This window comes from Nomascus leucogenys, chromosome 16 (genome assembly GCF_006542625.1).
Source record: "Nomascus leucogenys isolate Asia chromosome 16, Asia_NLE_v1, whole genome shotgun sequence".
Taxonomy (NCBI): domain Eukaryota; kingdom Metazoa; phylum Chordata; class Mammalia; order Primates; family Hylobatidae; genus Nomascus; species Nomascus leucogenys.
In genome coordinates, this window is record NC_044396.1 from 57,583,743 (window position 1) to 57,611,212 (window position 27,470).

Below are 27,470 nucleotides of genomic sequence, written 5' to 3' on the forward strand. Positions count from 1 at the left end.
GTTAACTCGGCTCATTGCAAACTCCATCTCCCGGGTTCAAGCCATTCTCCTGCCTCAGCCTCCCGAGTAGCTGGGACTACAGGCGCCCGCCATCACGCCCGGCTAATTTTTTTTGCATTTTTTAGTAGAGATGGGGTTTCACCGTGTTAGCCAGATGGTCTCGATCTCGTGACCTCATGATCCACCTGCCTTGGCCTCCCAAAGTGCTGGGATTACAGGCGTGAGCCACCGCACCAGGCCTCACTCCTTGTGTTTTGTATTTATTATCCCTTTGATTTCATTCACCTGGAATATGTCTTTCCCCTCCCTTCTAAACAGACCTTTTTTTTTTTTTTTTTTTTTAAGGTCTTACTCTATCCCTCAAGATGGAATACAGTGGCTAGATCATAGCTCACTACAGCCTGGAACCCTGGGCTCAAGTAACCTTCCCTCCTCAGTCTTCTGAGTGGCTAGGACTACTACGCACATCACCATGCCTGGATGATTTTATTTTTTTATTTTTTTGTAGAGATGGGGCGTCAGTATGTTGCTCAGGCTGGTCTTGAACTCCTGGCCTTAAGTGATCCGATTTTTTTTTTATTTTATTTTTTGTAGAGATGGGGCGTCAGTATGTTGCTCAGGCTGGTCTTGAACTCCTGGCCTTAAGTGATCCTCCTGCCTTGGCTTCCCAGGGTGCTGGGATTACAGGCATAAGCTGAGATCATAGGCCTGAACCACATGCCTGACCTAATACATCTTTTAGGATCCAACTCAAGATCTTCTACGATCTTTCTGTCTTTTGTGGGGACCTCATGCCAACAGTAGTTTATACAATTCATTAGTAAGTAATCAAATGCCACTTTGTGTAATCAAATGCCATTTTGTGACATTGTATCTCTCACATTGTAAATTGATGTTTATAATCTTATTTTAAACATTTTGCATGTTTATACCGTCTCTCCCTAACTAGCTGACTACCTCTTTATTTACATAATAATGCCCACTGCAGTGCCTCAAACACAGTAGATGCTCAGTAAATATTTAGTGATTCGAGATCTATTCAATTCTGGTGGGTTAAGAGAGGAAAGAAAAGAATCAACTATGCCACGGAAGACTTCAAGAGAACTCAAGGCAGGGTTTAAAAGCCATTGAGTTAAGATTCCTATTTTAACAATCTTTTATATCCTGAGGAAACACTCACAGAGGAATAGAATTAAAGAAATGCATTTCTCTCTCACTTCCAAAGCCTTCAGAAATATAGGCACTTGGCCGGGCGCGGTGGCTCAAGCCTGTAATCCCAGCACTTTGGGAGGCCGAGGTGGGCGGATCACAAGGTCAGGAGATCGAGACCATCCTGGCTAACACGGTGAAACCCCGTCTCTACTAAAAATACAAAAAAAATTAGCCGGGCGTCTTGGCGGGCGCCTGTAGTCCCAGCTACTTGGGAGGCTGAGGCAGGAGAATGGCGTGAACCCGGGGGGCGGAGCTTGCAGTGAGCCGAGATCGCGCCACTGCACTCCAGCCTGGGGGACAGAGAAAGACTCCGTCTCAAAAAAAAAAAAAAAAAAAAAAAAAAAGAAATATAGGCACTTAGACTTAGAAACAGTACTTTGTATTAATACATCTCTTATCTATGCATACATATGCAAATGTGTGTTTATATGTGAGTGTGTATATATAAATACAGGTATATACACACACAAATATACAAATAATATATAGCACACAAACATACACGTGTGCAAACACACTAGTTTTCAATAGTGGGGAGAGAATATCATTGACTCTATGGTTTAGTTTTGCAGCTTAGATTGGAAAAGTTCCAAAGCACTTACAGGGCTCTGCTGCCTTAAACAGGCTACCCTGCCATATGGCAGTTTCACTACTGTGGTGGTTTAGTTGTAATTGATTTATATTAGATTATGATGATATACTTGATAGTCCATTAACAAAGTGACTAAGCGAGGTTCTTGACTACTGGATATGCTCCCAAATAAAATCTAAGATTTTTGTTTTTAGTTTCCTGTTTCAGTCTTTGTTTCTGTCTCTCTTTGCCTCTGTGTTTTTATATCTGAAACTCCCATGCCAGGGGAAAATGTACAATGGGAATGTATTATGAGTCACTTTGTTTTAAGGTTGATAAAAAGTTATTATGTTAGTCTTCAATTTTCAATCCAGCTACAGCTAGCTCTCATTTACCCATGTTGACAGGGATCAGGAAGAGTGAATCCACTGTGATTTAAATAACTTAATTTCACCAACAGTTTAGAACATTATCAACATTTTTAACTAAGTTGCTAGTGAGAAGCAAAAATCAAAAGATTTGTGATTTCCCTCCTTTTTTCTTTTCCTGTCTTTTCATAAGGTAATTGGTAAGTTAAAAAAAATTAACAAGAAGCAACTATCTTAAAAACTATAACCCTTTAAATATAAAAAAGAATGAGAATTCTATGGAAAATTTATATCACTTATCTTCTTACAATCTAATTTTATAGTCAATCATTAGCTGTCATTCATTAGCTAATGCGCAGTTACATAGTGATTTGCAAACCTAATAGGTGAATGTTTAAAATCAAAGCCATTAAAACCATTTTATGATTAGGTGAGTGTAGAAGTGATTGTGTGGGAGACTGTGGCTTTAAAAATATCCATCATAGATGAATTCTCCTTTTCTCAAGTCAAGCATAACAAACATGTTTAGCTTCTTCTTTTTTGCGACAGTTTCCCAGGCCTTTCTCCCTCAGGGAAACCCACTTCCTGAGCCTTAGGGCTTCTCCAAAGCACCTTATGCTGTGATTCAGTAGTCTGTACCAGTTCAGTCAAAATGAAAGAACATCCATATAAGCAAATAGAATGTGGATTTAATACAAATTTCCTGATTTATGGAAAAACATTGGCTAAAAGTACTTCATTTCTTTTACTGCTGCAATAAAGAGAGTTTACAGTTAGTAACATATAACTTAGAGAGTGACAAATTTGGTACTTAAAAAATATTTAGGTTAAAAACAACCCTGTCACTTCTACTAAGTCATTTTTAGAGCATAATCATTTTAATTCTTCTCCCTCTAATTTTATAACCACAAGACAACCTTTCCAAGGAAAATCCCTAACCTCTTAAAGATCCTCTCTGCTTCTCATTGTTACGACCCCTCAACCAACGATTCATTTGAAGTTACGTTTGACCTCGAAATTAGGAAACACTTCGGTGCTCCCTCTTGGTACCCCATGCACATAAATAAATATCATCAATCCTAAACAGCTTGAATGTACAAGTTTAACATAAAACCTTTGATTGTTAGCAAAGATCAAGTGTTTGAACTGTGTAGTGCTTGTGATTTGCTGAGGAAATGTTAAGTGTCCAGTCACAATGCTACAGCCAAAGAAAATTTGCAAATGCCAAAAGATTTAAGCGGAGGAAGCAACTGGCCTGGATTTAAGATAAATTTGGGTATGCATGGTTACAAATTTCAATGTGAATTACAAAAGCATTTTTAACATCATCTCTGGAAGTCTTTAGGGAATGGTTTTTTTCATGTGAATAAGCAGTGAAAACAAAATTCGTCAGCTGTTGTTAATCTTTAACAGCAGAAATTTTACCAATTAACTTATTGATATAGAGAAATGTTTCTTATCTTGCAAGGCAACTTCTAATTTTCACCTCTAATTTTGAGATTCATTTCAAAAAAATCAGGAGTTTCCAAAAATGAGTCATGAAGAGACAAATTAAGAAAGTGGTGCTCAAAATGAGATGTACATCATAAATATGTATGCAACTTTATAAAACAACAGATAGCCAGAGCTGTAGAGTCAGAATTTCATGGACTAGCATTGGTGATCTTGATATTTTTTTGAAACCTCTATGAGAAATTTTGATGTGCATCTAAGAGTCACATTAAAAGCATTTGTCATAAATATTTATTCTGAATAATGCCATGAACTATTATTTGGCAGTACAAATATGACTTTTAGTTGCTCTTAAAAGGGTTTTCCTCAGAGCCATTTGATGACCTCCCCATTACTCTCCTGTAGTCCACTGGAACAGGGGTCCCCAACCCCTAGGCCCCAGATGGGTACAGGCCCATGGCCTGTTAGGAGCGGGGCTGCACAGCAGGAGGTGTGTGGCGGGCGAGTGAGCATTACTGTCTGAGCTCTGCCTCCTGTCAGATCAGCGGCAGCATTAGATTCTCATAGGAGCCTGAATCCTATTGTGAACTAAGGAATCTAGGTTGCACGCTCCTTATGATAATCTAACTAATGCCTGATGATCTAAGGTGGAACAGTTTCATCCCGGAACCATCCCCACCCCTCCCCAGGTCCATGGAAAAATGTGCACGAAACCAGCACGAAATTTGCCAAAAAGGTTGGGGACCCCTGCTCTAGAAGCTGTCTTCTGCCATAGCGCTTTTCATCCTTGAGGTTAGTGTCATACACAATTTTCAATCTTCTCTTAATTGAATGGAAGTGATGTGGGATGAGAACCTTGTCTATCTTGCTTACCATATTATTACTAGTGATTTGCATAGTATAGGGCCCATAATGGCCAATTAATATTTATTGAATAAATATAGAACTTAACCTATTGCTTTTTTTGCATTTAAAAATATCCTCTTTTAAAATTAGCATCTCAAATAGCGATTTGGATGGAGAGTGGGATGGGTGATTGGGGGTACTAGGAATGGTGTTGGGGGTGGGGGTAGTCAATGCCAGCACTACAGCTTTCAAGCCTGAGTCCCCATCCTAACGCAAGGCTTCTTCATATTCAATCCTGAAGTATTCCAAAAGTCAGTCAGGACATAAAGATTGCAAATACTCACAAACGATGTTTGGTGTTTCATCTTTATTTGTTGTCACAGCTATGCAGGTGTACTGTTGACATGAAGAAAAGGAAATGTTTATAGTAATAAAATCATAACTTAGTAACATAGTATTAAGATGTTCTTTGACAAGATGTGTATTCAACTGATAGTGGATTTTTGGTACAATTTTCAAGAATTTTGGAAGTTGGTTAACTTGTGCTTAATACTGAACAACAATGAAATAATTTCAGTTAACTGATTTCTTTCTGATAGCAATCTTTTTTTTTTTTTTTTTTTTTGAGATGAAGTCTCACTCTGTCACCTAGGCCAGAGTGCAGTGGTGCCATCTCAGCTCACTGCAGCCTCCGCCTCCTGGGTTCAAGAGATTCTCCTGCTTCAGCCTCCTGAGTAGCTAGGATTACAGGTGCCTGCCACCATGCCTGGCTAATTTTTGTATTTTTAGTAGAGACGGGGTTTCACCATGTTGGTCAGGCTGGTCTCAAACTCCTGACCTCGTGATCCACCCGCCTCAGCCTCCCAAATTGCTGGGATTACAGGCGTGAGCCACCGTGCCCCACATGATATCAATCATGTGGGCAGGTAATTTAAAGCTATCCACCATAAGATTTACCAAATTAAATATTAATAGTAGTTTGTGAGTGGAAAAAAAATAAAATCCTTTTATAGAATAATACCTAATGATTTTCTAACCATATCCTCTCCTAAAACATAGTTGTTAGTAACGATCCTGAGAAAGATAGCATGACAATGTTTCATGTGCATTTGTATTAGGTAATGGATCTTCCATTCTACCGAGGTGGAAACTTAGATCCAAATAACTTGCATGCCTTTTTCAAGGTTATATAATGAGTTTGAATAACTGGGCCTAGAAACTGAGTCTCTAACTTACTTTAAAGTCTTCTTTCCATTATCCTACTACTCTGAGTTTTCTGCTTCAGGTCACTCAGGATTAAGGGTTGTATTCATCACTTTTTTCCTTCATGCACAGTGCAATTACTTCAGTGATAAGGATTGTTTAAAATTGGCTCCAGGGGAAATGAAATTTTTCAAGTCTGGGAACATGGAATTCTGATCCAAATTTGCAAAGCAACAATGAGTCATTTGACATAACTCTACTTCATTGTTTTCCTCATTAGACATCTTCCATCTTAAATGCCGCTGACCATGGGAATGGAAGCTCACACACTTGAGTTCAAGTGGCAGCATCCAGCCCCAATACTTTCTGACTGTGCGGTTTGGATGATTGCTTTGGCTTCTCTAGTGTAGTGTTTTCTCATTTACTAACATCAACATGGGTTAAAACTGATGTGATGATTGAATGATAATATATGTTGAACTTCCTATGTAAATTGTACTGAAAAAATGCTATTTGGACGTTGAAAATGCAAATTTCTACTTATCCAACTTTATAGGAATGGAATGTGTCAAAAGAAGTGATTGTCTTCTACTCTCTCCAAGACCTGGTGAGACTGGACCTATACTTAAAATGCCAGAGCCAGGGTTAGCTAAACTAATACATCTCCTAATGGTCCTGATTCCTTCTGGGAATTATCCGAGCGGGCTGGGAGCAGGGCTTTGTCACTCATCCTTGTAGTTTGAGGCTTCCTAATGGCACAGACCTTTATGTTTCATAAAATCTGAGTTAAATAAGAGTGTTAGTACTGGGAAGTACCTTAGAGACACAGAGAACTATAGATTTGCAAGTCTCTTCTCTGTAAATATTAATAAAGACATTTTTCATAAGCATCTGTTTCCTAAACTGTCTCTGGTCATTCTGCTGACCACCCGCTTGGGTGTGAGAAGCACTGCCTTGGAAGACATGGCTTCTTCAAACTCCTAATCAGTATTCAGTTGTCCCACTTTAGCAAGGATACCCCTCTGGCTGAGGATTTCGTGGAACGCTACTAAAGTATATCCTCAGTTTCGAGCCCCAAAACATTTTACTGAGAATAAAGAAGGGACTAAAGATAATACATGAATTTTTATTTCTTTACTGGTTGCTTTTCATGATAATGCAATGTATAGTCTAGAAAAATACAGAAATATTTTTTACAGAAAGTATAACTTTCTCTTTTAAGTGTTGTTCTCACAGGTCATAAAATCCTGAATTTTGTATCATGATCTTAGCTGACAATGGTAAAGTCTCTGATTTGTCTTATTCTGAGGTTAATTTTACATTGACTCAATGTTAGCATATTCTAATTGAAGTTTACATTCAGACCGATTTGTGGAAGCTCATGTCATTACGAGAAAACTAACAAGACATGCAGGTGTTTCATTTTATTTCCCTCTTACTATCCTTCAGAACTGGCAGAAATAGATATTTCTATTGTCTGTAAAACCTGTCATTTTATTTTTTTCCTAGTAAACATTGTTTCTTTTTAAGACTGTAACATACTTGAGGGCAGATACTTTTTTAAAAAAGTCATGTTACTCCTTTCTGGCTTCTGATTCTGCACCTTGTACACAGCAGGTAGTGGCTCAAAATGTGCAAATTCTTCCAAAACATTTACATAATGTGGTAATGTCTATAATTAGTTTTAAGATAAATACACTTTAGTTAAAGTCTGTCTAACCAGCGAAATATTTAATACCACCATTTTTGAGGAACAATGATTAGGAGTCAGCCATTATAAACAAGGAGGAAATTGTTGGAAAAACTTGTTGCATTTCTATTTTTGCAGCTCATTGGCTCCATTGTTACTGGAAGTGAAAGAATGTTTATTATTTCAGGAAGTAAAGGCCATTAGAAGCTTATTTGTCTGAGAGAATCTACAATATTGGTTTTCTATAACCTGGGATATGTTATGAAACATGTTTACAAAAATTATGACTTCAGGCTTGGTGAACATTTTTTTTAAATAATAGCTAGTCCTTTGCCAGATCTGTAATGTAAAATTTGACCAATTTTTCTATGTATCAGATATCATGCTATGTTAAAGTATTTTTCTGTTTCAATGCTGTTTTTATTACATTGCATAGATCAAAGAATTGAAATGCTAGTGAGTCACTTGAACTCCCCGTTAAGCATCAAATAGTGGTAGGTAACCACCAGCTATAAGCTCAGTTATTGCTGTGATAATCTTTTGAGAGTGGGTGATTATGGTAGTACATTGTTTTCTTGCCATTGCTTTTCTCATAGGTAGCTGCTCTTAGCTTCATTTGACTAATGGAAATTTTAAATTCTGCTTCATGGTTCACAGGGGAGTAGAGAGCAGCCATATATATATCTTATGCTCAGGTTTCTGAACTGCATGGTGCTTGAAAGAAAAGAGCAGCATTTACCCAGGGAGCATTGGTACCTTATCTAATTTGCCACTTCTTTCTTCCTTTCAGAATCATTTCATCTTCCTATGCCTGCATTCATGCACGTATCTTCCACTTACACAGCAGTTATATTGCACAACTCTGCACCTACAAATATAACTATATCTAAACAATCTCAGGTATTGTCACCAGTATCATTGTAGAGTCCAGGTGCATGTGCTACCGCAGAGAAAGTCAGTTATGTAATGTGCAAGCAATTTCTACTCTTTCCTTTTAGCAAACCCTTAATGCCAACTAGACTTATATTTTCCTCTTTAATCAAAAACTATTTATTGAACTCATACAAGGGTGGACTACTGAACTAGAATTAAAATTAATCCAAGAAAAAAAGGCATATTCTGCAAAAGTTGAAAAGAGCCCTTTGCAGGGAGAAGAAATATTTTAAGTTATAACTGCAGGCAATATGTGTTTCCTGAATTAGGGAATGATGGCACTGTGGGATTACATTTTTTTTTTTGAGACGGAGTCTCGCTCTGCCTCCCAGGCTGGAGTGCTGTGGCAGGATCTCGGCTCACTGCAAGCTCCGCTTCCCGGGTTCACGCCATTCTCCTGCCTCAGCCTCCCGAGTAGCTGGGACTACAGGCACCCACCACTATGCCCAGCTAATTTTTTGTATTTTTAGTAGAGATGGGGTTTCACCGTGTTAGCCAAGATGGTCTTGAACTCCTGACCTTGTGATCCACCCATCTCAGCCTCCCAAAGTGCTGGGATTACAGGTGTGAGCCACCTCACCTGGCCGGGATTACATTTTTTAAAAATCCAGTTCACAAAATTGGTCACAAAGGTCAGAGTAAAAGTGGTTTAGTGCGGGCTAGGATAACATGTTACATCATAGTGGGAGAGCCTGTCACATCATACTTTCAGCGTAAGAATATTTCTAAAAAACAAAAATTTGGGCTATATTGCTTCCCTTAATTTTCTCTATTTGTTTTGCTCTACTGTATTAATCTGCTTGAGCTTCTATAACAAAATTCCTTGGACTGTGTGGCTTAAAACAACTGAAATTTATTTTCTCACAGTTCTGGAGGGTGGATGCCCAAGATCAGGTGCCAGCATGGTCTGGTTGGTGGTGGGGGCTCCCTTCCTGGCTTGCAGATGGCCACCTTCTAGCTGTGTGCACACTTGCCTTTTCTGTTTGTGCACACGGAAAGATGGGAGCTCTAGTTTCTCTTTCTCCCCTTATAAGGACTCTAATCCTATTGGATCAGACTCCTAACTTTTTGAACTAATAATCTAACCATAATTGCTTCTGTAAAGGCCCTATATTCAAATACTGCCACAGTGGGAATTAGGGCTTCCACATAGGAATTTGGGAGGGACACAAGTCCCTCCCAAATGTTCAGTTGAGCAACCACCAATGTGTCTGTTAAGTGAATGGTATTAATATAGTAAGAATGTATCTTAAGTAGGTAAGTTAGCATGTAGTTGATATCCAGGTAAGAACCAGACAGCAATCCCTTTATTGGATTGACCTCTATTTAGGCCAGACCAGACTGTCAGTTTTGGATGCAGTCACAAACTAACACAAGATAGTGTGTGTTGGACCACAAATTCAAGCTCAAAATAACATCATCAGCAACAACAGCAACTTATTGCCACAAATAATGAGAAAAATCTCAATTTGAATTTGACTTCTGAGTAAATGATTTGGGCCTGAGTGAATGGGCAGTTATCAACATTACATATATGCACTGAAGTAATCTGCATCCCTTATTATTAACAATTTGGTTATCAGATTGTCTAATGTATTTCTGCCTGATTTACCAATTATGGCAAAAGGTATATTTCTGTCTTCCATTATGACAATGGATTTGTCAGCTTTTTTCTTGTAATTCACTGTATTTTTATTTTATGTGTTTTAAGGCTATGCCATCAAGTTCATAGAAGTCAATTTTTATTTCCTAGTGAATTATTAATTCAATAATTATCTAGTTACTCTATCCTTAATAGTGATTTTTTTTTGGCTATAATTCTGTTTACTCTGATATAGTATCTTTCCTATACACTTTCTCTATTCCTTTTCCTCTTTTCTTTTTTAGATGTACTTCATTAATGTAGCATACAGGCAGATTTTTAAAAAATTAAATTCAGATGCTTTGTCCATTAACTGGATACTTCTCTTTGCATTTATTGTGATTACTGATCTAGTTCTATTTATTTTTACCATATAATATGATACACATTTTTAAATTCTTTTTCCTTCTTTTCACAAACTTCTTTTATGTCAACTTTTAAAACATGTCTTTTTTCCCCTCTACCAACTTAGCAGACATAAATTTTATTTCTATTTTTTAGTGGTTTTCTTTAAATGTTTATTTTGATATTTCCCACCATAGCAAAATCTATCATTATTCAACATCTATAGTCTTTTTCCAAACTATGCACAGACTTTAGAATCATTTAATACCCAGGACACTCTCCTATTTACATGAATTTGTTTCCTAATATTTTAGAAATTTGCACTTATTGTATTACATGTGAAATATTTATTTAGATGCATTATTTTGTTTATCTGCTTATTTACCTGCATTCTTGTTCACTGTTGATATTTGCATCTCATTTCTTTAATCTTTTTTTCCTTCCTTCCATCCTTCCTTCCTTCCTTCTTTACTTCCCCTTTCCTTTCCCCTTCTCTTCCTTTCTTCCCTCTGTCCCTTATCTCCTCCCTCCCTTCCTTCCTTCCTTCCTTCCTTCCTTCCTTCCTTCCTTCCTTCCTTCCTTCCTTCCTTCCTTCTTTATTTTAACAGGATCTTGCTATGTTGCCCAGGCTGGTCTTAAACTCCTGGTCTCAAGCAATTATCCCACCTCAACCTCCAAAAGTGCTAGGATTATAGGCATGAACCACGGCACACAGCCTCCTGTAATTTCTTATTCTTGAAATAAATTAATAGTTACCTCTGCAATGTTCTCTTAATAATAAATTCTCAGCCCTTTTGGTCTAAACAAAAACTTTATTCAGACCTCACTGTTGAATAATAAATTGGCTATATTAAAGTTTATGTTCAGTTGAGCTGGGTGCGGTGGCTCATATCTGTAATCCCAGCACTTTGAGAAGCTGAGGTAAGTGGATCACTTGAGGTCAGGAGTTCAAGACCAGCTTGGCCAACATGGTGAAACCCCATCTCTACTAAAAATACAAAAATTAGCTGGGTGTGGTGGCAGGCACCTCTAATCCCAGCTACTAGGGAGGCTGAGGCAGGAGAATCACTTGAATTCGGGAGGCAGAGGTTGCAGTGAGCTGAGATCCTGCCACTGCCCTCCAGCCTGGGCGACACAGTGGTAGTCCATCTCAAAAAAAAAAGAAAATGTTTATGTTCAGTTGATTTCTCATAGATCTTTGAAGATAAAATTCTATTATTTTCTGGCTTCTTTTCTTGCTGCTGGAAAGATTGTCAGATTAATTGTAATTCTTTTGTCAGTCATCTGTCTTTTCTCTTTGATTACTTTTTTTTTTTGGAAGTGGAGTCTTGCTCTGTCCAGTGGCGCAATCTCGGCTCACTGCAAGCTCCGCCTCCCAGGTTCACGCCATTCTCCTGCCTCAGCCTCCCGAGTAGCTGGGACTACAGGTGCCCGCCACCACGCCCGGCTAATTTTTTGTATTTTTAGTAGAGACGGGGTTTCACCATGTTAGCCAGGATGGTCTCGATCTCCTGACCCTGTGATCCGCTGGCCTTGGCCTCCCAAGGTGCTGGGATTACAGGTGTGAGCCACTACGCCCGGCCTCTTTGATTACTTTTAAATCTTTTTTACTTTGATGTTCTGCAGTTGCATATGATCTTTCTAGGTGTGGCTTTATTTTTTATCTTTTTAAGATTTGTGTTTGCTAAATATAATGATTCATTTCATTCATCGATTTCAGAAAACTTTAGACATTATTTCTTCAAAATATTTCTATTTCTTCACTATATTCTTTTCTTTTAGAATTCATGTTTGAGATATAAACTATTCATTCTGCTCTCCATGTATCTTAATAAATATTTTTTAACTACTTAAATTAGTTAAGTCTAATCAATGGTTTAGTTAGTTAAGTCTAATCGATTTTTCCTCTGAGGTTTTAATTTAAATATATTTATTTGTAAAAATTTTATTTCATATTTTCTAATTGGACTTTAGTTTTAATAGTGATTTGTTATACCCTTATGGACTTTTTCATTAATCCTATTAAGTCATTAATAATTTTAAATATACCTATTTTTGGCATCTTTTTAATTAATTTTAATCAGTTTCCTCAACTGCCAAAGCAAATAATTTCATTTACTCATTGAGTTACTATGGATGTTTAACTAATGAGTACACATCCTTAGAATAGTGCCATACTGCCTGACACCTAGTAACTTCTCAGTAAATATTGGCTACTATTATTGTTATCATCCCCAGAAGATTATAAGGACCTGTCCCTGTTTTATTGTTAGGCTGATGAATTTGTGTATTTATCTTTGTGTTTTCTAACTTTGGGTTCTGAGCTTTTCTTAGGGGGCCTTCATCTATGGAAATTGTGGGTGGTTTGGGAACACATCTTTCTGGAGCAGCTTTTCTATTTGTCAGCTTTGCTCTAGGAAGTTTACCAACCTAGGGTGTTTTTGGTCCCAACTTATTAAAGGAGGTTTGGATTCTCAGAGATAGGACAATATAAATTCTACAGCCAAACCCTGATAAAGACAGACTAGTGGGCCAATGCTGACATTCTCTCAGGAAGAACATGTGTAATTTACCTCTTAAAGCCCAGAGCCCGGTTCAAGACAAACAAGCTTCCCTGGTAACTTTATACATTGGTAAGTATCGCCCATAGAAGGGCCTGGCTTCATGAAGTGGCCTCAGTTCCAGCAAGTCATGTGGGCCTAAGCCTTAATCATTGACCACATGTAGCCTCAAATGCCCAGGGTAACCAACGACAGAGTCCAACACCCAGCCTGCAGGGAGCGGCAGCATCAGTCCAGAGGTTACTGAGAGGTTACTGCTTGTTTGTTTGTTTGTTTGTTTTTTGATTGAGTGAGAATAACAAAGTCCGATGTGTTTTTTAGAAAGGCTGTCATTGTAATTAACCAGGCTAGTACATCTGCAGTCCTGGGTTCTCTGGAGGCTGAGGGAGGAGATCTGTTGAGTCTAGGAGTTCAAGGCTGCAATGAGCTATGATCGTGCCTCCGCTCTCCAACCTGGGTGACAGAGCGAGGTTCTATCTCTATAAAAGAAAGAAAGAAAGATTGCCATTGTAGCCTCCATGTAATGGGGTGTAAGCCTGGATGTTAGGAGACTAAAGCAATGATTTTGGCAAAAGATGACGGGGACTTGAAACAAGGCAGGAGAAGCAGAGACTGAGAAGAGGGAAGAGCAACTAGAGACTCTAAAAGAAGCTGTAGGACTTTGTTAAAGATTTCAAGAGCAAACACAGATAAGAGTAGCAAGTAAGAAAAGGTGGGCTACTCGGGGGAAGGGACTCTGTAGAACTTTGATAGTTAAGGAAGGATAGGGTAAGAGGATCCAGACAAGGAGACTGAAAAGGGACTGTCAAAATGACAGGAGGAAAACTAGAAGAAGTGACTTAAGCTTCTTTTTTTGTAAAAATTTAAGGCATTACCGGTGAATTATGACTTATGCTGACCATCTATTTAGCTAAGCATGGCCCGATTTAGTTACTAGAGCAGGTTCAATGACACAGAGATCTATCACCTGAGCTTTGGATGACTCACATGAAAAGCTGGCCGGGAGATGAGAAAATGGAGGCCTCTTTTTAAAAGCTTTTCAGAAATGGATCGTTCTGGTTGTCATTCTTCCTTCTGCTTGACTCATAATCCTACTTCTATAAGTGAGGAGGCGATAATCTCCTAAGAAGTCACTTGAACCTTATGGAATGGGCCCTATTACTCAGTAAGCATCTTATTGGATGTCTAGTCCTAATAATTTAGTGTTGCTACTTGAAACATGATGCGTGACTTTTCTTAATATATGTATTATGAATGACTTCTCTTTGAACTTAACCTGAACAATGTTCTCAAAAGAAGTTACCTTGTTTGTGTGAGTATGGTGTCTGTTTGTGTGTGTATGCTGTGTGTTTGTGTGTTTTAATCAATTTGGCCTAACAAAGGAGCCCATATATTTTTTTTTCCTTCTAAAACTTTGGAGGGTTGAAATGTTTTTGCCCTTGGAAGATTGTTCCCGATAACTGTCTTGATAACTGTCCTAGGTATTTGCTTGTATTTTCAGAAATAGGGAAAGGGACATTAGGTTTTTAGACTCACGTTGGGGTCCTTTGCTATCAACACCAAACTGTGCAGGAAAAGAACATCACTGAAATTTACATCATATAAGAAATGATTTTTTAACTGAATTGAGTGGGTATATAGCAATCTAGAGAAATTTCAGATTCAGGGATATTGACAGATAAAGACAAAGCTCAAAGAGATTGATGTGTATAAGGTCCCAGTTTATTTATTTGCAATGAAAAATACATTTGTCAGATGGACCAGAGATTCAAGTTAGTCTTTTGATTATACTTTTTTCCTCTGTAAGCAAGCCATATGAGAAGTCTAATTATCAGTTGGATGCTTAGCAAGGTTGTGATCAAAATTAGGGATCTAGTCACATTACGCTAATATTTAAATATGTATGCTTTTGATAGTCTATTTGCCTATCTTCACAATTAGGATAAACTCACAAGTCTGATGAAGTACTCACAGTGGCTTGTCAGGTACCCCCTCCTCTTGGTTTTTGGTGCTTTCATAGCTTCTTAATTCACCTTCTAAGTGGATTTTTAAAAGCTTATATGTAGTGTATTATATTATATTTTTATTTTTGAGACAGAGTCTCTCTCTGCCACCTAAGCTGGAGTGCAGTGGTGCAATCATGGCTCACTGTAGCCTGGACCTCCTGGGCTCAAGCGATCCTCCCACTGCAGCCTCCTTACTCAAGTAGCTGGGACTACAGGTGTGCACCACCATGCCCGGCTGCTTTTAAACATTTTTTGAAGAAATGGGGTCTTCCCATATTGCCCAGGCTGGTGTTGAATTCTTGGGCTCAAGCTATCCTCTTGCCTCGGCCTCCCAAAGTATTGGGATTACAGGTGTGAGCCACCATATCCAGCCACAATATGTCATATTATACATCTAAGTTTTAATTTATTCATTGTCTGTTTTCCCCATTAGAATGCAAACTCCATGGTTCTACAGAACACGATTTACAGAATCAGCAAATGATTTCTGTAAAGGGCTACTTATGGAGTGTAAACTTTGACACTGTTGTGCAAATGCAGCAGTAGACCATTCATAAATTAATAGACATGAATGTGTTCCAGTGAAACTTTGTTTACAAAAGCAGATGGAGGGCCAGATATTACCAAGCTCTGCACTAGAACAGTATCTGGCACATAACAGGAATTAAAAAAAACTCTATAGAATAAATGAAATGAATCAGGAGATTATTACCATCATCATCATCGTCATCATTATCATCATCTACTACATTTGCCCAGGTTTTATTAAGTAATTAAGTGTTTGGCACTGTGCTAAATGACCTATACACATTTTCTTATTTAATTTGTTACTTTAACCCTATAAAGTCTGTCTATCTAGCTAGCTAGCTAGCTATATGTCATGTCTTTATTTTTTAGAGTCATTTTAGTTTTACAGCAAAATTGAGAGTGAAGGTACAAAAGCATCCCATGTACCTCTGCCCCAACATATATACAACCCTCCCATTATTGAGATCCCCCACCACGATGGTACATTTGTTACAATTGATGAATCTGCATTGACACATCATAATCAATCGAAGTTCACAGTTTTCATTAGGGACACCAGTTAATATTTGTTTCAACTGCAAGTGAACAAAATCCCAAAATAACGTTGGCTTATATACGAAAGGTTATCTTTCTTAATGTATATGGAGTTTAGAATAAGCAGTCCATGATGTATTGACAGTTCCAGAATTAGGAAGAATCTAGCTTCATTCCATTTTGTTGTTCCATTATCTTCAACCTTGCATTTCCATTCAGTGGCTGCTTGTTAGGAAGATGAGTGTGGGCAAATAGAGTAAATAATTTCTGCAACATTTGGATCTTCATTATTTTCATTTTGCAGAATAGGAAACACAGGCTTAGAAAGGTTACGTAACAGCAGGGCACCGTGGCTTACGCCTGTAATCCCAGCACTTTGGGAGGCTGAGGCAGGTGGATCACAAGGTCAGGAGTTCAAGACCAGCCTGGACGATATGGTGAAACCCTGTCTCCACTAAAAAACAATACAAAAATTAGCTGGGCGTGGTGGCGCGCACCTGTAGTCCCAGCTCTCAGGAGGCTGAGGCAGAAGAATTGCTCCAACCCAAGAGGCGGAGGTTGCGGTGAGCCGAGATTGCACCACTGCACCCCAGCCTGGGTGACAGAGCGAGACTCCATCTCAAAAAATAAAAGAAAGGTTAAGTAACTGGCCCAAAGTAAAAGAATTGGAGGAACAGAGATTCTTTGTGAACAAACCAGGCCTCTCAGATCTCTAACTGTCTTCCAATGTTGGAGGCCATTTTCTCTCTTAAGGAAGACTTGACCTGTCCGGGTCCTTTATGTATTTTAGTTTTAAACATTATTTTCCATTGGAAAACTCATTTTCTTCTGTTTCAAGTGTTTTAATATCATAATGATATTAACACCTTAAGAACCTTAAGAACTACCTGTAATATTCATAAGTTAATCTGAATTGATGCATTTGGTTTTGATGCCATTGAAAGTATATTCATGACTTTCCCATGAAGGTATAATATAGCAGTACATTTCTAAAGGGCACTGTAGTTGAGTCCACAGTAGGGAGAACAGAGGCCACCACTGCCACTGTGTCACCGCATAGTCATATTTTCAGCAATCAGAGAAAAATCCTGTGCTAAATATTCTCTATTTAGAAGAAATTTGCCAAATAATGTCAGTAATAAGATGATATCATTTTATCATTCATTATGACAAGAAAAAGTTTCATATATATAAAATGTTATATATATATTTATAGTTACATATATATATATATATATTTTTTTTTTTTTTTTTTGAGATGGAGTCTCACTTTGTTGCCCAGGCTGGAGTGCAGTGGCATGATCTCAGCTCACTGCAGCCTCTGCCTCATGGGTTCATGCAACTGTCCTGCCTCAGCCTCCCAAGTAGCTGGGATTGCAGGTGCGTGCCACCATGCCTGGCTAATTTTTGTAATTTTAGTAGAAATGGAGTTTCACCATGTTGGCCAGGCTGGTCTCAAACTCTTGATCTCAGGTGATCCACCTGCCTTGGCCTCCCAAAGTGCTGAGATTACAGACGTGAGCCACTGTGCCTGAACCAAAAAAGCTGTATTTTAAGAGTTGTTTTCTCATTCTTAACTAAAATCATAAGAAATTCGAATTGCTCTATCAAATTCTTACACTTATATTTTCAAAATAAGTCAAGCTTCTGAAGATTTTAACAAAGGGGACTCACAACTAATTACCTCATATGATTTTTGCGTAGCTTTTTATAGTAGATTATTTTTAAAAAATGATGTCCTGCCAGGCGTGGGTGGCTCATGCGTGTAATCCTAGCACTTTGGGAGGCCAAGGCGGGTGGATCACGGGGTCAGGGGTTCAAGACCAGCCTGACCAACATGGTGAAACCCCGTCTCTACTAAAAATACAAAAATTAGTCGGGCGTGGTGGCGGGCACCTGTAATCGCAGCTACTCAGGAGGCTGAGGCAGGAGAATCGCTTGAACCCAGGAGGCGGAGGTTGCAGTGAGCCAAGATCGCGCCACTGCACTCCAGCCTGGGCGACAGAGCGAGACTCTGTCTCAAAAAAAAAAAAAAATGATATCCTAGCAAGTTTAAAATTTTATCAAATGTTTATTTTTATTCATTTGAGTTTATTTCTAAACTGAGATGGTGTTATCATTTATAAACTACTTTCTGGCAAAAGCTTTCCATTTTTATAATTTTTTAAATGCTATATGGAGTTATTTCTACATAAACAGCAATAGAGAACCACTAAAAATCTGTAGTCCAGAATGATAGTCCTTTTTGTTTGTTGGTGTAGCAGATAGACAGGCCACAGCTATTGTTGCCTAAAACTTCAAAGGTATAACTATGCTTACATACATTTTGCACATATATGTATTTGGTTATCAATGTTATATTTAAACAAGTGATATTGAGCTAATTCTGAAGATAGAAAATCCAACTTTTGTTGTAGTATTTTATTTTCATATTTCTAAAATGAGCAATTTGAAGGCAGGAATACTTTCTTATATATGTTTAAATTGTAAGTAGGAAGCATACAGCCAGGCCCATGGACATGGCTGAGTGAATAAGTGCTTGAATGAATGAAATTAAAAATAAAACTTCCAATCTAATATAAAATGTTGTGTACAAAATACAGTACTTGCATATCTTAAGATCATACACTGAAAGCATTTTCTAACATATAACTAATGAAAAATAAGGCTTTTAAAGGACAATATTTAAAAATATGTACTCAAAATTTTACTATTGAAATAGTGATAATTTTAAAAGGTCATCTTTATATCAAAGATATAAATCCCAAGGCCACTCTTCTTGATATTATGCAAACATCTTGTTTTTAGAAATATTTATTTTTTTAAAAAATCTTCTGTCATCACCCACAGTAACACTCTTTTATATTTGGATGGCATGTATATTTAATTGGAAATTGCCTGCAATCTGAAATTCTGAAGACCATTTCAACCAAAGAACTGTTTCACTCTGATTAAGCCACATTGTATTTTACTCTTGCTCATGAAGTATCCTGCCCTCAGCCCTGTTTCCTTTCACCTCTTGGTCAAAGAACTGCATCATTTCATAGTGAGAAGAGTACATTAAAAAGCACAATAATAATAATAATAATAATAATAATAAATGTTAATCAAAAAACTGCATGTGTCTTTCTGATTGTGCCAGTGTTGTGGTATTCAATTATGCAATTTTCATTGGCATATTAATCATCTTTTCAACAAACAAGCCGGCGTTAATTAAAGCAAACCATGGATAAAGACGTGTTGCCGGATCATCATTCCGTTTATCACAGTGCACAGGCTGGCCGTTAAGTAAATTCCGGACTGTGAGATGAATTTCAATGTTGGCCTCATCTTTTTTGTTGTTGTTGTTGGAGTTTGAATACAACTCATCTAACAATAATAACAACAAACTTCAGACTTCACAAGAGAAAGATGAATTTGTCTGTAATTAATGGTGGAAAAAGAAAGAATAGCTGTATGTTTTATATGTGGAATTGGGCTACTTACATCCAAATAATTTTTGAAGATTTTCTATTTTTTTCCCTTAACTCTAAGTGCCAGAAGGACAGGATAGAATAGTGGATTTATTGCCTTATATCTACCTTGTAAAAAATGTTCTTTGGTAAGAGTGACTTAGTGGTTATAGATAATATGCAAAAATTGATTTTTTTAAAAGAATGTATTATGATTTATAGTATTTAAACATATGAAACTTAAAAGCCTGATTTTTAATTAAAATGAAATATTTGTTGGAAATACAACACAAGTCATTACACTTTTTGAATTCCAAGCTCAATTGCAAATGTCCTTCATCTCTTATAATTTTAGACTCATTCTCAATTCTTCTTTATAGGTAATTATTGTAGTAGTTCCAGTTTTTCAAAACCTACAAACATCAACAATAATCCTTATGGAAGAGATAAATCAATTTAACAAACTGTGTTAAAACAAAGAAAGTCAAATATGTTTGCTGTTTTACTGTGCATTTGTAAGCTCTACATTCGACAGTAATTATAATTCATCTTAAAACACTAGTCTCCACAACTGCATCCATTGTTTGTGCTTTTTAAGGATATAGAATTTCCACATGCTGATTTTCTGTATGCCAATTACATATGTATTTCTCCAACTTTACATACTTTGACATTGAAACTCCACTAAAGGTAATTGCTGCCCAAATCCCAGATTATCTCTAGTACTGAAAAAATAGTATTGAACTTTCTAAAATATATAAACCTGAAAAAATGCTATTTTGTACAAAATGCTTAGACATTTGTTTCACTTCTTAAGAAGAAAAAATACATATATTGCTTCTTGGGAAAATGATACACGAGAGAAAATTGCCCTACACATAAAGGCCAAACAAAGTGTCTGTCAAGTACAACAAAGGTAAGAAGTATTTTAGTACCATCAGTGTAAAGAAATAGTGTGAGATTTTACTATTTGCTTACAGCTTTGCTCAGCTCAAGGAAGTAATTATATTCATTTAATAGAGGTTTTGAGTAGTAAATGTAATAGTACACATAAAATTCCTGCCATATAAATCCTCATCGAACAATACTGATTAGTAATGATTATAATTAGATGCAAAACTTCTGTTCTGCTTTTAATGTAAATAACTATAAATGAGAATTTTCATAGATTTTATATTTGTAAAATGCAACCTACATTTTTGATACTGCAAAGTAAAATATAATATACAAATATATAGTAATTAATGCCCTGTATTTGCAGTAGTTAGGAATGCTCAATGTATTTGCTTCCTAAATTAATGTAGTATTTTTTGTATATTTTGTAATTGACTCAGTTTTGTTAGACTCTAAGTTGACTTGAGACCTCTATTACTTCCCCATTGTGGAAGCAGCATGTATAAGAAATAATATGGTAGGAGTTAAATGTGATTAAATATGTCTGGCTTTGGAAATGCTATAAATTTAATTATTTTCTCTTAATGACTTTCATTGCAAATTAAAAGTTTGTTCATACAGAATATGGGTTGATCTTAGGACTTCCAGTTATTAGCTTGGCCTCATATGACGTTCTGAGCTTCTGTTTCTTTCAGCACCCCCAAATATAACTTAGCAGCTGTCTGTGAACAAAGAAAAATGTTTCTTGGAGGTGCTGCTGGAAATTCTGGCAGTGGGATATGGAAAGCATCAGAATCTTTTTTGGAAACGCAGGTATTTGAAAGTGACAGTTATTTCCAGACTAAACCCTTGAAGCAAGATGATGAAGTCCACAACTTTTTACACTTTATGCCTTGAGATTTAGACAATCTTGTACCACATGCTATACAACACACACTGCAAGTGATAAGAGAAGTACTTCTTTTGCTCCAACTGTGATGTCACTTGATGACATCATCCGGTTGTGACAAACACTAAAGTCTGTGCACTGTGGTTATCAGATTCTCCCACCTTGGTCTCAGTTCCACTTGCCAGTTATAGCACTCTGGCCCTGCTATGGTATTCCAAACCATTACCTTTTACTTTAAACTCTTAACAGTATGTCTCCCATAGATAGATAGACCTATCAATAGTCAGACAAGCAGTTAATCTGTCCACTGACATATCTTACGTTGCTTCTAACCACAGTCTTTTGTCTCTCTTTTCTGTTACAGCTAGCCTTATAAAAAGTATCCTCCTATTTTTTCCTCTATATTTTCTCCTAATTATCCCCATGCTGCAGTAACACAGTTCTCAATTTTAGGAATTATTTTGCCTGTCAAACCCAAGGACTACTTATTGCTTGACTTCTCCAACCTCCAAAACAACCAAAACAACTTCTCGAAACTATCTTCATATTGTTGGGGTTGGCCTTCTCTTCCCATGCCCTTGAAGCCTCCTTAATGTGGGTATTGCCTAAGATTCTGCCTTCAGGCTTGTCTTCTACTCAGCGTGTGCATGCTTCCTGGTGATCTCACCCATATCTGAGGTGTCACTAGGTCAGTGACTTCCAAATATGTAGCTTTAGCTCACATTTAAGCTGCCACCAAAAGTATATATATATATATATATAATCTGAAACTCAACATATCTGAAAGTGAATTTTGCAGCTGTCCTTCCAAATCAACTACTCCTTTTGCATTACACTTTTCCATGGAAACCATCACCATCTATCCATTCCGCACGCCTAAGACCCAGGTGTCATCCTCCACTCTTGGATACCTCCCACACCTAATTCTGCAGACGTTGTCTCTCTCCTCTCTTGTATCTGTCTTTATCCCTAGGTGCTTTTGCTTTCATAAGGGCTGTCATCATTTTTCCCTTTGAATTTACCATATTGGACTATGCCATGTCCATGCCTTCCTTTCCATATGCTCTCTGCCTAGAGTGTCTTGTTACTCCATCTATATCCTTGACATCTTCCATTGTCCTTTGAAGAAGATAATAACTAAGTTACTGATTCTCGAAGTGTGGTCTCCAGACCAGCAGTAACAGCATTATCTGGGAACTTGTTAGAAAACTCTTAGGTACCATCCCAGACTTACAGAGTCAAAAACTCAGCGTGAAGAACCAAGCAATCTGTGTTTTAACAAGAATTCGGATGTACAGAATTCTGATGGCTTAGGGCAGGATTGGCAACCTTTTTCTGTCTGAGTCCATATAGTAAATATTTTAGGTTTTTAGGCCAAAAGGCAAACAAAAGATACCATGTTGGTTCTTATATAATGAAACAGAAAAACAAATGTCCACAAAATTTTTACTGATGAAATTCAAAACTTTATTTGTGGACATAGAAATTTGAATTTTATATAATATTCACATATCATGAAATATTAATCTTCTACTGTTTTAAAAACTACTTAAACATATAAAACTACTCTTAGCTGATAGCTGTACAAAAAAAGGCAGTGGTTGAGATTTGGCCCACAGGCTGTAGTTTGCCCATTCCTGACCTACCTTTAGCCATTGCTAGGTCCCACCAGTCTTCTGTTTATCAAAGCCTTGATCATCTTGTTTACTTTTTAGTCATTCGTTTGTGTGTCCCTCTTCTTCACCACATCTTAATCTCCTGGAGGACAGCAATTACATTTTATTAATCTAAATGTCATTGACAAAATATATAGTCCTTGGCTTAGTAAACATTTGTTCCCTGGGTGCAGCACACCAACATGGCACATGTATACGTAGGTAACAAACCTACACGTTGTGCACATGTACCCTGGAACTTACAGTATAATTTTTAAAAAAATGTGTTCCCTTGATACAGGAAAGAATGAATACATTGGAATGTATAGATTGCCATTTTTTTGTGAATCTTCCACCAATTTATTTGACATGTTTCTTAACCTTTAAATATTTGCTTTTGCTTGTAGAAGTTTGTTAGTTTGCTTGCTTGCTTGTTCCTGCCTTATAAATATCCATAGGTAGGAATTTATTTTATTTGATTCTCTTCCTCCTTTTAAGGATATCTCTACTTCCTCTCAGTCTTTAGTCCACATCAGCTGCAAAACAGGAGGCTTTTATTGTGGGTGCCATTTTTGTCAGTTAACATTTCATGGTTTTTTTCTAAAGAAGAAAAAGAAATGGGTATTGACTGTTTGCCATCCTTGGAGTTTTAACTTAAGGTTATTCTTACTCTTGAAAACCTGATGCCACCAGTTTTATAGTTTCACTGAACTTCTTAATCACAGCCTATGTATTTTGATCACACCACTATTTTTGTTTAACTTTTTGTTTGGAAATAATTTTAGGCTTACAGAAAAGTAGCAAAAATAGTACAAAGAGTTCCCATACTTCAGACCCAGCTTCTTCTAATATTATCATTTTACATAGCCATATTAGGATTACAAAAAAGCAAGGAATTAACATTGATACAATGCTATTAACTAAACTCCAGACTTTATTCAGATTTCTGAATTTTTTCTCCTATGAATGTCTTTCCCTATTCTAAGATCTTCACAGTATTGCATTACATTTAGGTTTTGTATCTTTTTTACATTTATTTATTTATTTATATATTTATTTTAGAGGTGTAGGGGGAGGTCTCACTATGTTGTCCAGGATGGGTCTTGAATTTCTGAGCTCCAGCAATTCCCCTGCCTTGGCCTCCCAAAGCGCTAGGATTACAGGCATGAGCCACCACGCCCAGCCAGCATTGGTGGTTCAGTGGTTTTGTATCTTCTTACCTCAATCTATAACAGTTCCTCAATCTTCCTTGTCTTTCAAGACACTTTTGGAGAGTGGTACTCGAATATCTAGTAGACTGTCTCTAAATTTGGGTTTGTTTCTAATATTTTATCATGATTAGATTGAAGTTATGTGTTTTGGGCAAGAATAAAACAAAAATAATATGCCTTTCCCAGTGCATCATGTCAGGAAGCAGACAATGTTTGTAGATCTTATTCTGGTGAGGTTGAACTTAATCTTCTGGCTGAGGTGGTATCTACAGGCCCAGCGTTTTATTTAAGGTGATCTCACTGCAGTTGAAGTGACTCTTTTTTTTTTTTGAGATGGAGTCAGGCCGGGCACGGTGGCTCATGCCTGTAATCCCAGCACTATGGGAGGCCAAGGCGGGCAGATCACCTGAGGTCAGGAGTTTGAGATCAGCCTGACCAACATGGAGAAACCCTGTCTCTACTAAAAATACAAAGTTAGCTGGGCATGATGGCACGTGACTGTAATCCCAGCTACTACGGAGGCTGAGGCAGGAGAATCGCATGAATCCGGGAGGCAGAGGTTGCAGTGAGCCGAGATCATGCCACTGCACTACAGCCTGGGCAACAAGAGTGAAACTCTGTCTCAAAAAAAAAAAAAAAAAAAAAGAGACGAGTCTCGCTCTGTCACCCAGGCTGGAGTGCAGTGGTGAGATCTGGGCTCACTGTAAGCTCCGCCTTCCAGGTTCACGCCATTCTCCTGCCTCAGCCTCCTGAGTAGCTGGGACTACAGGTGCCCACCACCACACCCAGCTAATTCTTTGTATTTCTAGTAGAGCGTGGGTTTCACCATGTTAGCCAGGATGGTCTGGATTTCTTGACCTTGTGATCTGCCCACCTTGGCCTCCCAAAGTGCTAGGATTACAGGCGAGAGCCGCCACGCCTGGCCTAAGTGACTCTTAAAGCATTCTGATATCAAACCTAATCCTTAGTTGTAATACAGTGTGACAGAAAAAGACCATTAAAAACAAACAAACAAACAAAAAACAAATGCAAGAACAAAAACCTAAGCTTGAGTAACATAATATATGGTTTCAACAGTTAGCAAAGGGATTTTTTGGAATAAAAATAAAATAATTAAGCCAAAGTTTAAATAATAGGAATTTGGTATAATTTATTGATTTAGACATATGGTGCTGAAAAATGGAAATTCTCTGCCCATATTTATCAAGGTATATCAAGGTTTAAGCTGGACCTTTATCTGTTCATTCTCTGTTCACATTACAAAAAACATATATTAAGAATTAGCTTTTTTACTTCATAATTGCAGAACACTTTGTATCTCTTTTAGGTAGCTGGAGTGAAGGAACGGATAAGATTATAAAGGCAGAAGCTTAGTGGTTGATAGGCGGTAGTGAGAAGAACTTTGTGGGATGGGGCCATGTTTAGGAAATTGAGTGACAACTTTTAGTCTCCATTTCACTATTCCATGTTGGAATACTGAGAGAGTAACAATGACACTTTGAGTTTGAAGGTAAATTCAATAAATAAAATAATAATAATTTAGGCCAGGCACAGTGGCTCATGCCTGTAATCTCAGCATTTTGGGAGGCTGAGGTGGGGGGGTAACTTGAGCTAGGAGTTCAGGTCTAACCTGGGCAACATAGGGAGGCCCTCTCCATCTCTACCAAAAAAAGAAAAAAAAAAAATCCAGGTGTGGTGGTACATGCCTGTGGTACCAGTTACTTGGGAGGCTGAGGCAGGAGGATCACTTGAGCCCAGGAGGTTGAGGCTACAGTGAGCTTTGATCATACCACTGCACTCCATCCTGGGTGACAGTGAGACCCCATCTCCAAAACAAGAACAAAAACAATAAAAAATCCAACAATTTAAAGCATTCATTCTTTATCTACCCACATATTGATATATAACATGTATGTAAGCTCTATCTTAATAGTTTGTGATAATGAAGTTGGTTATCTTTAAAAAGAATTTTCAGTGGAATTTCTAATTGATTCTTTTTTAATTAATTTATTTAGACATGCTGATTGATCACCTACAATGTGGCTAGTGTTGTGTCAGGTGCTATTTACTCTAAGAAGGCAGAAAATATTTCATGGATAAGAACTAGGAACATCATATGTCCAGTACACTTTATACAATTTTCAGTTTAGCAATTATTTTGTAGTTGACTTACATAGCTGTCTCCCCTTTGCTTTGATCCTAAACCCCTCTCTTTTCATTTTTATATCCCAAGCATCTGCTCTTAGCACAGTTAAATCCCTGCAAAATAGCTGTAACTCGAGTTAAAAGGGGGGAGATGTGGAGGGAAGAGCAAATGCAAAGATTTGATGCTATGAGAAAGCTCAGCATGTTTGGAAGCCTATAAGCAGTTCATTCCTGGTGGAGCTTGGTTGGGAGGATGGGCAGTGAAGTTGGAGAGGTGGGCAGGGGAATGAATAAGAGGTGCCTTGCATGCTGTGCAAATGCATTTAGACTTGATCTGCAAGTGATAAGAAGCCATTACGGGCAGCCTACTAATATCTATCTCACAGTAGCTGCGTCACCATAATAAGAATACAACCTGATATTTGGATCCTTGCAGGCATTGGGGCAGGCAGTTAGTAACAAGATTGGAAGTGTGGAATATAAAGTGTAAGAAAAGAGATTTCTCCCCATTTCTGAGCACATAGCCAACTCCAGGAAACATTTAAAATAGGCATAGTTTGCTTCAGCCTCTTGTCCCCTCTTGCTCTCCCTTCCTCTCTCTGCTGGTGTTCCCCACCCTTAGCCCTTCTCTCCTGCCCTGATGTGTCCGGAATTTGTGGGTTCTTGGTCTCACTGACTTCAAGAATGAAGCCGCGGACCCTCGCGGTGAGTGTTACAGCTCTTAAGGTGGCGCGTCTGGGGTTGTTCATTCCTTCTGATGTTTGGATGTGTTAGGAGTTTCTTCCTTCTGGTGGGTTCGTGGTCTTGCTGGCTCAGGAGTGAAGCTGCAGACCTTCGTGGTGAGTGTTAACAGCTCTTAAGGCGGCGCATCTGGAGTTGTTTGTTCCTCCCGGTGGGCTTGTGGTCTCTCTGGCCTCAGGAGTGAAGCTGCAGACCTTCACGGTGAGTGTTACAGCTCATAAAAGCAGTGTGGACCCAAAGAGTGAGCAGTAGCAAGATTTATTGCAAAGAGCAAAAGAACAGAGCTTCCACAGTGTGGAAGGGGACCGGAGCAGGTTGCCACTGCTGGCTGGGGCAGCCTACTTTTATTCTCTTATCTGGCCCCACCCACGTCCTGCTGATTGGTAGAGCCAGGTGGTCTGTTTTGACAGGGCGCTGATTGGTGTTTTTACAATCCCTGAGCTAGACATAAAGGTTCTCCGTGTCCCCATCAGATCAGGTAGATACAGAGTATCACACAAAAGTTCTCCAAGGCCCCACCAAAGCAGCGAGATACAGAGTGTGGATTGGTGCACTCACAAACCCTGAGCTAGACACAGGGTGCTGATTGGTG

At 38.0% G+C, this 27,470-nt stretch overlaps 1 protein-coding gene across 5 annotated transcripts in view; it reads left to right on the top strand.

The window, feature by feature from the left end:
• Window positions 1-27,470, top strand: part of ZFPM2 (zinc finger protein, FOG family member 2) — a 480,290-nt gene that overhangs the window by 151,508 nt on the left and 301,312 nt on the right. Inside the window, exon 1 of one of the 5 annotated variants that reach the window (XM_030795006.1) lies at window positions 4,309-4,395. The exons of the other annotated variants lie outside the window; for them this stretch is intronic. The gene's annotated coding sequence lies outside the window, so the exon portion shown is untranslated. Of the gene's footprint in view, window positions 1-4,308; window positions 4,396-27,470 lie in introns of those variants that run through there. 5 annotated transcript variants of the gene reach the window in all.